The sequence below is a fragment of the Myotis nattereri genome, assembly GCF_964212035.1.
Source record: "Myotis nattereri genome assembly, chromosome: 1".
Taxonomy (NCBI): domain Eukaryota; kingdom Metazoa; phylum Chordata; class Mammalia; order Chiroptera; family Vespertilionidae; genus Myotis; species Myotis nattereri.
The window spans coordinates 51,957,886-51,969,321 of NC_138075.1; positions in this window are offsets into that span (position 1 = coordinate 51,957,886).

Consider the following 11,436-nt stretch of genomic DNA (forward strand, 5'->3'; position numbering starts at 1 on the left):
ATGAGTTTTGGAGTCACGCTCTTTAGCAGACTCCGGCAGTGAGTCTATGCTGATTAACTCACCTTTTTTTTTTTTTAAATGCTAGACACTTCTTTATATATAAATATATATTTCAGAGAGGAAGGGAGAGGGAGAGAGGGATAGAAACATCAATGATGAAAGAGAATCATTGATTGGCTGCCTCCTGCACGCCCCCTACTGGGGATCAAGCCCACAATCCAGGCATATGCCCTGACCGGGCGTTGAACCCGGGACCCTTCAATCTGAAGGCCGATGCTCTATCCACTGAGCCAAACCAGCTAGGGCTTAACTCACCTTTTAGGCCCCAGAACCTTTCAGAGGTCAAATACAGTGTGATGGTGCTTCATACACCAAGGGTTTCTGCTTTAATTGGTTCACCTGCAATTGATAAAGATTTCCAAGTGTAAGCGAAAATCACAATGGCCACGAGCTAGATAGAAGCACAAAGCCTGGGCAGTATCTGCACAATCTGAAGTAGAAAGAATGACATAACGGGAACAGAATAACGGCCAAATGTCTGGGCCAACCTGATCCTCTTCCAGGGTGGAGGTCCCAGTTATGCCGGCTTTCTAGACCTTCGCCGTCTTAAGCCAGCAGGAGCTACAACAACAACTCTTATTCGATGCAGAATGTTTACTCACTAAAATGACTAGTTAATTTACTATGTAATATTCCACGGGAGTCTTCTTTTCCGGCTCCAAAACCACAGCCGCATGCCACAGCTCGGAACAAGAAAAGACTCTCTTGTCTCGGGCTCCTGCCAAAGGACTCCACAAAGAAGCTTCACTCCCCTAAGGATGCCCACGAGGGTTTGTGCGTGTCTAGTCTCTACCACGGGGGCAGAAAACCCAACTTGGCAACGTCTGTTTATGTGCAGTCACCGGAGAATTCATGGAGAATAAACGAATGTCAAAACTCTGCTGCCGCAGGAGCCCAAGTAAAAATGGCTTCTCTCCCTTATGGTCTGGCGCCTTCTTGTCGCCTTGCCACGGCTTGTGCACGCATCGCTCTGGGTAGCAGCCTTCGACCCACCTGGCTTCAGGGTCACACTGTGGCCACTGTGGCAGGCTGTCCTTTCACACAGCCTCCAGGCAGGGCAGGGTGGTACTTGTAGGAGGACCCCAGCAAGGAGTCTTGGCACTCAAGGTCCTGCTCACATATTCAGTTAACACTGACCAGAGATTTTGGGGGTGCGTATTATGTGCCAGACTCTGTGGTGGGTACTAGGGGTAAATGAGATATTTAGAAATGGGGTCCCTGCTGTCAGGAAGTTAAAGCCCACCAGACGACAACAGCTAATGCCTATTGACCAGCTGCTGTCCGTGTGATATGCACTACCTCACTTAACTTTCAGCCCTATAAAGCATTTTACAGATGAGGAAGTTGAGGCAGAGAAAGGACTACGTGCCAAAGTGTTCATGCAAAAACATAGTAGAGCTCGGATGGACCCCAGGCAGCCTGAGCCTGGAGCCTGCACTAGCAACTGTTGTGCTCAGGCTCCTCTCCACTGCCTTCCAATGTGCCTGCTCTGGAAGCAGTGGGGCAGAGGCTGTGGGGTGGCTCAAGCAAAGCAGAACCATCTACAAGAATGAGGTGAGAGAAATGTCCTTCTAGGAGAAGAAGAAGTCAAAAGGGGATGTTTGAGATTTTATTCCCTTTTTTGGTGGGAAATGATATTGCACATTCTAAAGAGAGCGTAGGAGGGTGGAAGTTTTGTGCTCATTCCTCCATTTTTCTTTTCATCCTTGATCTTGCATCTGAGGCAATGGGGCAAGCACAGCCTCTAAACCAGAGGTGGGGAACCTTTTTACTGCCAAGGGCCATTGGGATATTTATAACATCATTCGAGGGCGATACAAAACTATCAACTTAAATATTAGCCTGTTTTGGAAAAACATTTAATTAACTCACCCCTAATGCCTTGGCAGGGCCAGATCAAATGATTTCTTGGACTTTATAATAACCAAATGATAATAACCAAATGAGGGCCGGACGTCCCCCACCCCAGCTCTAAATAGTATCTGTGGCATCAGCACCAGCTACTATTGGACAGAAGCCAGACTTGTCATATTGGTGTGAGGCCAGACGTGTCTATTTGACTGGCTGGAAGTTTCTCTAAGATTGAGGTCAGCAAAAACCAAGTGCTTCCTGGAGGCAAAATTGAGAAAGTTTTTGCTGAGGCTGTTTTTCTGGCTATGTGTCCACTCCTGGGAGTAAGAAGACGTGTTACTTTTCAAGGCCTGGAAACATAAAACTTGCCAGATTTAAGGCAGGGACTCTGGTTGACCAGCATTTGTCAGCTAAGAGTTTGCCCTGCATCACCTTCCAAGAACCAATAGGTCAGATCCAAGGTTAACATTTTATGAAGTGGCTGGGTCTACACATGTGTTCAGCAACCCACCATAGGAGGAGTGCAAGTGGGATGCCAGGACCCAGTCGGAGGAAAGGCAAGAGCTACAGCAGCACTGGCTAACAGTGGAGTCAGTGCTTCGAGTCAGCAAACCAAGAATGAATGAGTTTCCTTCTCTTTAAAATGGAGTTACTGAGAGCACCAATCGGAAAATATGGCTGTGATAATAACCAAATGAGTTAATAAGTATAGCACACTGCACATGGACTGGCACATAACATATTCTTTTTTATTATTATTAAATCTTTATTGTTCAGATTATTACATTTGTTCCTCTTTTTTCCCTCCATAACTCCCCTCCTCCCAGTTCCCACCCCACCCTCCTCTCTCACTCCCCACCCACTGTCTTCATCCATAGGTGCACGATTTTTGTCCAGTCTCTTCCCGCATCCCCCTCACCCCTTTCCCCCCCAAGAATAGTCAGTCCACTCCCTTTCTATGCCCCTGATTCTATTATAATCACCAGTTCAATCTGTTCATCAGATTATTCACTTGATTTTCAGATTCACTTGTTGATAGATGTGTATTTGTTGTTCAAAATTTGTATCTTTACAATTTTCTTCCTCTTCTTAAAGGATACCTTTCAGCATTTCATATAATCCTGGTTTGGTGGTGATGAACTCCTTTAGCTTTTCCTTATCTGTGAAGCTCTTTATCTGACCTTCAATTCTGAATGATAGCTTTGCTGGATAAAGTAATCTTGGTTGTAGGTTCTTGGCATTCATCACTTTGAATATTTCATGCCACTCCCTTCTGGCCTGCAAAGTTTCTGTTGAGAAATCAGCTGACAGTCGTATGGGTGCTCCTTTGTAGGTAACTGACTTTCTTTCTCTTGCTGCTTTTAAGATTCTCTCTTTGTCTTTTGCTCTTGGCATTTTAATTATGATGTGTCTTGGTGTGGTCCTCTTTGGATTCCTTTTGTTTGGGGTTCTCTGCGCTTCCTGGACTTGTAAGTCTATTTCTTTCACTAGGTAGGTGAAGTTTTCTGTCATTATTCCTTCAAATATGTTTTCAATATCTTGGTCTCTCTCTTCTTCTGGCACCTCTATAATTTGGATGTTGGTATGCTTGAAGCTGTCCCAGAGGCTCCTTAACACTATCTTCATATTTTTGGATTCTTTTTTCATTTTGTTTTTCCGGTTGGGTGTTTTTTGCTTCTTCATATTTCAAATCGTTGACTTGATTCTTGTGACCCTCTAGTCTGCTTTTGGGAGTCTGTATAATATTCTTTATTTCAGTCAGTGTATGCTTAATTTCTAGTTGGTCCTTTATCACAACCTCGAGGGTCTCATTAGATTTCTTGTAGGTCTCATTAAGTGTATTGGCAGTTTCTAGAAAATTCTTGAAAAACCTTAAAAGTGTGGTTTTGAACTCTATATCCAGTAGTTTGCTTTCCTCCATCTCTGTCATTTGTGTCCTTTTTCTTTGTCTCCACATTTTTTATTCTTCCCTGTGTTGATAAAGTGGTTTTCTGTGCTAAGTGTCCTCTAGGGCCCAGTGGTTCAGCCTTCCTAATTACCTGAGGAGGACACCCTTGGTGCACCCCCTTGTGGTCTTTGCGCATGGTCTTGTTGTAGTTAAGCCTTGATTGTTGTAGTTATCACTGGGAGGAATTGACCTCCAGGCCAATTGGCTATGAGAATCAGCTGTGTCTGCAGTGGGAGAACTTCTGTGCTGGAGACACCCCTCTGGGGCAAGACTTGCTTCAATGGGGCTTTGGTGCTCACTGAGTCTGCCCCCTGAATGTGTCCTTTATGGTTCCATGGAGCTGCAAACTGGATGGTCCCACTCTGACCTCTGGGTGGCTCCTGGCTCCTGGCTCTCTAGGGAGGTGCTAATCTAGCCTCTGCCTTAGGCTATCCAGCAAAAGCCTCCCTGTAGGGCTTGGGCGGGGCGGGTCCCACAGGATCAACAGGGCAGGGCTAGCAGTTATGGCTGCTCTCAGAGGCTCCACTTCTCAGTGTCTGGGCAATCGCTGCAAGCCCCTCTGAGAGAAAGCTGCCCTCAAGTTCCAACCAATGCAAGACAGTCCCACTTCTCCCGTATAAGTCTGGGTCCCCAGAGACTCGCCCAGAACTGGAGCTCAGAGCCTGAGACTCCCTCCCGATTGAAAACGACAACCGCGCCCTCAGCCACCAGCCCTCTCCACATGCACCTCCCCACCTTAGTATTTTACTTCCGCACTGCGCCTCCTCTGAGTCTCGGTATGCTTTTCTCTTTCCCTCTAGTTGTGGAATTTCCACTCAGCCAGCCTTCCTGTGGTTCTGGATGATGCCCGTTCTGTCTTTTAGTTGTATTTTTGAAGTGGTTGTTCGAGGCAGCAAACTCCGGTGTTTACCTATGCCGCTATCTTGGTTTCTCTCATAACATATTCTTAAAAAAAAATTTCTTTTTTTATTTTTAGAGAGAGAGGAAGGGAGAGGGAGGAACATCTATGTGAGAGCGAAACATTCATTGGCTGCTTCCTGCACGCCCTTTACTGGGAATTGAGACTGAAACCTAGGCCTGTGCCCTGACCAGGAATTGAACTGGCAACCCTTTGGTGTCCAGCACAACACCCAACCAATGGAGCAACACTGGCCAAGGCAACACATGATCTATTCTTGATAAATGCTAGCTGTCTTCATCATTACCACCGCCATCATCATCCTGGCTCTTCCACTTACCATGCATGTGACCTGGAACAAGTTTTTTAATATCTCTAAGTTTCAGATGCCTCTTTACATTTAAGATAAAAAAAAAAGTAGCTGTCTTTAAGGATATAGTGAAGATGAAACAACATGATACATATAAACACCTAACACCATGCTTAGCGAATAGTAGGTGTTCTTTGAGGGAGTGTTATTACCTGTTGGTTTTAAGAGCTTTCTGTTTTTGATGCGTAGTCACAGCAGGTATTCTGACACAGGTATACATGACTATGAAGGAAGACAAAAGTCTGCCCAATGAGAAGCATCTATAGGAAGAGACACTTTACTTTTCCATGGGAGTTTTTCTTTTCATTTTCTGTGTAGCCCCATGTGACATCTCTCTAAGACCTCAAATGTCCTACATTCTAAGGAGCTTTTATTTTTTAAGAAATCAGAGAAGACTGACAATTTGGGGACTCATGGTTGCCAGATTTAGCAAATAAAAATAAAAGTGTCCTGTAATTTATCTGGCAATCCTTCATGATGCCAACTTATCTTGTTGTAAAATCCAAGTTAGGGGTCGACTTGTGTTTTGTGGCTTTCTGTGACGTCACAGAACTCAGGTTCGAGGCCGTCTCCGGAAGGTCCTTCAGCGCTTGCCTTTGACTCCACAGGGTGGCCGGTCATCCAGGGGATCTCCTCCCATGAGTCATGTTGGACACACACAGAAGCAACGGAGATCTTGAAGGTTAGACTCCGGCATAAAGGTCCTAGGATAACTTCTTCAAGGCCTCTCTTCATCATCACTTCCTGTCACTGTCAATGGAATGCTGCCCATGCCCTCCCTCTGCCCTTTCCTAGCCCTACAATGTCCTGTCTCTCACTAATAGAAACCCAGCAGGGGTTCTACAGGGTAAGTGATAGGTAACCCTGGCTTCCTAAGGATATTATGACAACCCATTGCAAGCCTGGCTCCTGGGCTCCATTTTGTTAAACCCAAGCTATTCAGGAGTTAGCATTTCTCTTCCCAAACTCCAGGGGCATTTCCCAGTGACTTTAACTTCTGAAGTGAAAATGCGAGAAGCAGAGCAAGTATCAAGTTAATAACATTTAGCTCAAAACCAAGACTGTGAGCTTCCTTCTAAGTGCATTTTTTTTTTTTTTGATGTGGATGAAAGGAATACACTTCACAGAAAGGTCAGATGTTATAGATTCTCTGTGGCTTCTCACCAACTGCCCTACCCTAAATCATCATCTCCTGCAAGGCAGGCCTGAGGTAAGGCCCTATGTGTGTACAATATGAACCCCATTCTGGAATGTTCATGCCCGGTCCTTACGCCATTCCTGGCCGAGATCACGTGGAACTATCAGCCTTCAAGGCAGAGACTTTCCGACCCTGGGAGCTGAGATGGGGGGGGGGGGGAGGGGGGGCGGTGAGAGGCTTGGCACCGGCTTCCCCCAGCCTGAGTCAGGGGAGAGAAGAGATGCAGGAGCACATGGACCCCAGGGCATCTGCCCAGCTTCTGGGCCCCACCCACGTTCCTTGCGGTTCTGAACTATGGCTGCAGAACTGCCCTGCCTGCTTTTGGGTTGGGCTCACGCCATCTGACGAGGGTCAGAAGGTTTTGGGGTGATACAGGTTGTCTCCCAGCCTCCCAACCTAACTGACTGCACCTGAGCTACAGGTGCGGAGATGGGACACACGGTGGCCCTTCTCCAGTCCTCAGTCATTTTCAACGACCCTCCTCATGCTCCCGCTCTGACCCCAGCCTAGGTACCAGGAAAGGTTATCTAATCAGAGAAACTAAAGTTTTCTGCTCACATGCTCTGCCTTTAAAGATCTCCCCTTTGGTCCTCACCCCCATAGTGCAGGAAGCTGCGAGGAGCAGAGGGACCCTGTGCTTCATGTCCAAATCTGGCCTCAGGGCACCGAGGGGTGAGAGGTGGACCGTGGACCACTGAGCTCCCCCATCACCCTGATCAGCGGGGAGACTGAGGTGGCATGACAACCTCTAGAAGTCATGAACTCCACCCTTCCCCCTGCCTCCCAGCCGTGCTTGACTAAAGCATCTGGGGGAGGACCTGCAGAGATTATGAGTTAGAAGCAAACAAGCTGGCATCCCTTTTTTTGAACAATGCATGGGACCCCAGAATTCTCTGCCCAGACATCCCCACACTTGCTCCCCGGCCCAGAGCAGGCCTTGTCCAGGCCATGCCTTCCAAGGGTGACTCCGGTGACTCCGGTGTTAGTATGTTGCACCCCAGGCTTAACAAGTCAACCAAGAGTAGGTGTTGGGGGGCAGGGAAGGACTTGGATGTGTGAGCTGAGGGTTCCATATGGATATGCAGGGGATCCCTGATGAAAGGGGCAAGAAACTCCAAGGAATCCAAGAACCCCCCATTTAAACCTGGACTTGCAGGTTGTCCTGAAGGTATTTTTGTCAAGGTAGGAGGACAGAACATATTTTGTTTAATTATTTGTTAGCCTGATGTAGAACTTCATAATATAGAGACACACAGTGCGTGGGTCTCCATTTGTGCTCTTGTCTTGGGGCCAGTGACACTCCACACCCAAGCCTGCCACCTCCTGGGGGAGAAGGCTTCAAGCTTCCTGGCTCAGGGGCCCAGGTGAGCCCACAGGCTGAACAGCCTCGCATTCATGCCACTCTCCAAACTGCTCTACTTTGGCTGAGAGTGGTTCCCGGGCACTGAGTAAAGAATCCATCCTTATGGCCATGTTCTGCACAAACCCTGTACTAGTTTTCCCATCGGTATTGCTTTGGGTATTAAACGGAATGTAAGTTTTATGTAGCTTCCAGGAGCCATTAAACTTAATTCAACTGAACTATAGGCCTTGGCTCAAGCCTCAAAAAGATGGAGTGGCTCACATTTGGTTGACAAACAGCTTCTTTTCACTGGGTGGCATGAGCCAGCTGAGGAAGAAGGGAACAGTGTCAGGCACAAGAGTTCCCAGGAGGCAATTTGGGCAAAAAGGGGATGAAGCAGCTGCTAGGAGAGGGATTTTGAAAAAAGCAAAGCATATACAGGTATGCTGGGAGAAGTTTCACTATGTCTTATGAGGAACTTGCCTAACTATATATATATAATTGATTTCAGAGAGGAAGGGAGAGGGAAAGAGATAGAAATATCAATGATGAGAATCATTGCGTGCCCCCACTAGGGATTGAACCCACAACCCGTGCATGTGCCTTGAACAGGAATCAAATTGTAACCTAGTGGTTCACAGGTCGACGCTCAAACCACCGAGCCACACAGGCGGGGCAGAACTTGCCTAACTTTCTCAAAGAAAAGTCGACATTATTTGAGACTGCTTATAGATTTGGATCTGTTCATTTGTTTTGGAGGAGAGAGTCTGAGAGATGGGACCAAGTGCTGAGTCTGGCCGGAAGAGGACCTTGGAGTGACAGCAGAGCTGCAAAGGGCCCGGGTGCATCTGGGTTAACTAAAGTAAGAGGACTGTGGGGCATCCGCATCTCTTTCCCAGAGCTGACTGCGTGAAGGCTTCAAAACAGATGACCACATGTCTGAGCCCAAGACGGGTGCGGCAGCAGCTCGGGCAGGCTTCCTGGAAGATGAACTGAGAGATGAGCTGCATGCTTGGCCTTGGTTCACCAACCTCGGCTTTGGTTGTTTTGCTTTTCTGTTTTTACTATCAAAGTAGTTCGTGCTCATTAAGTAGAACTTGGGAAATAAAGGGAAAAGGAAAGGAAAAGAAAAATCATTCATTGCCCTATCATAGTAAACATCTATTATATTTCCCTCAAGGCTTTTTTTGTTCTTTGCATAGATGAGGGGTGAGTGTGTGTGTGTGTGTGTGTGTGTGTGTGTGTGTGTAAGTGTCAGAGAGAAAGAGAGAAATTGATTTTAACATAATTGGATCCACTTCCCTGAAGCATACTTTTCAAGATAATAGGATTAATGTGATTTTTTTTAAGTGCTAAAATGAGTCATTTTAGGATTATTGAGCAATTTCATGGGATTTAGTAAAAACCAAATTGACTTTTCTTTATCCTGTCATCAAGAATCATCCAATATTCAGCTGCTCTTCTCCTGTTCAGTGGAAAGGATTGCAAGATATAAATCTAGAGACGTAGAGAGAAGAACTATAACTAAGGCACATACTGTGATGACTTCAATACTTAAACTATTTCACAAACCTGAGTCCTTAGTCACAATAGACCTATTTCTGACTAAGGTTAAAGAGGTAAAAATCAGCCCTAGTTGGTTTGGCTCAGTAGATAGAGCGCTGGCCTATGGACTGAAGGGTCCTGGGTTCAATTCCAGTCTAGGGCACATGCCCAGGTTGCAGGTTTGATCCCCAGTGGGTGGGTGGGTGGGGTGCAAGAGGCAACCAGTCAATGATTCTCTCTCATCATGGATGTTTCTCTCTCTCTCCCCCTCTCCCTTCCTCTCTGAAATATTTATATATATATATATATATATATATATATATATATATATGATTTAAAAAATCAGGTTTAGTTGTATGAATTTTCTGACAAGTACTGCCCTAAAATGGATTAGGATTCCATTGTCCTGGAATAGGAACCTTCACATTTACTTGGTGACTTTTCTCAAAGATGAGCCATGGATGAAATCTGACATATCTAAGGATAGAATATCAACAGTATATCTGATGCCTGGTAAATTACATTTTACATTGAGCAAAGACTGAGGAACCAAACTCGCTTTGCTGTTGTCCCAAACACACAGAAGTGGAATCTGAGCTCATTCTTTTCTCGGTGAGTTTGAGAAAGTGTCTGGGGAGAGGCCTTTCCAGTCAGCTCAATAAGCTCTCACACCCCTGGGCCTTTGCTTCGGCAGACCCTCGTGTCCATGCTAATTCTGCGCCTCTCTAACGTGATCTTTAAGGCCGGCACAATATTTTTTAATGTTCTGAGTAATGTGTTTACAATGGTTCAGAAATCTAGCTGGATAAAACATACCCAGCCCCTGCTCCCACATCTCACAAACACTACTTGTGTTTGAGTTTCTTTGTGTCTTTTCCAAAATGTCTTTGTGTAAACATAAACACTAATCTATTATTCCCCTGGCCCTATTTTCCTATACAGATAGCTTGATCTACATACTATTGCCTCACATATATGCTACTGTTTGACATATATACTAGTATGTACTTTGCTTTTTTATTTGTTTAATATGGAACCTTCATAAGTTTTCACGTTAACCTTTCACAGGCGTCATGCTAATCTATTCTGTATTGTCCAATTTTAGTATATGTGCTGCCAGAACATCTGTACTTTGTTTTTTTGTTTGTTTGTTTTGTTTTTATTGATTTTAGAGAGAGGGAAGGAGAGAAAAAGGGAGAGAGAGAGAAACATTGATGTGACAGACAAACATTAATTGGTTGCCTTCTGTACTCACCCCAACCAGGAATTGAACCCACAACCTTTTGGTGTACGGGACGACGCTCCAACCAACTGAGTAAAGCTGGCCAGGGCTGTACTTTTAATTTTAACTTATCATACATCACAAAAATCTTCCCACATCAGTTCAGAGAGAAATTCCTCACTCTGTTTTAAAAGCTCTTTAAAATTTAAAATTAAACAATTTCATGTTGTCTCCTAATATATTTAACCAGTTCCACTAATGATAAACACTTGGGTTGTTGCCAATCTTTTGCTACGCCACTGGCGCTGTGTAGACATATGCCAATTCGCTTTGTGCATGTACATCTTTGGATACATTCCCAGCGGCAGAACGGCCGGGCCAGAGACAGCACAATGCTGCAATGTTGCTAGAAGGTGTCAAATTCCTTTCCATAGAGATTTACCTATTTATACTCCCACCAAAGATACAGAAGAAACCTGTTTCCCCACAGCCTTGCCAACAGAGCGATAAGGAGGGAGAGAAATTTAGGAAGGAGTCATGTGGCATCAAAAGCAACAACAGGACAACTAGATGAAAACTGCCAAAGGCACAGACAATATCAGTCAACCTGACATCTCCCCTGAGGTTCAACCAGCCTCTCGCAGCGATGCCTGGGCACCCCTGCTAGCTTCAACTCCGAACGCACTGCAGCGGGAGCCTCCTTTTGGTTTCTCCTTTTCTGCCAGTGGAAATCACCGTCACCTCACGTTTAAAATCTTGCAGGTAGACTTCCACTTTTTATCTTACAAACTCTAAATCTGTATGCTTTATTTTATAACAATGAGTGCATATTTCTTTAGTGATTGTAAACCAATGGTAATGCACTTAAAAAAAAGTCTAATCACTTTTCTTTAGGCTTTTATTTATCTATTCAACCACTTTTTATTCTGATAGTGTGTGTGTGCGTGTGTGTGTGTGTGTGTGTGTGTGTGTGTGTGTTTACTGCCAGATGCTTAGGGAAAT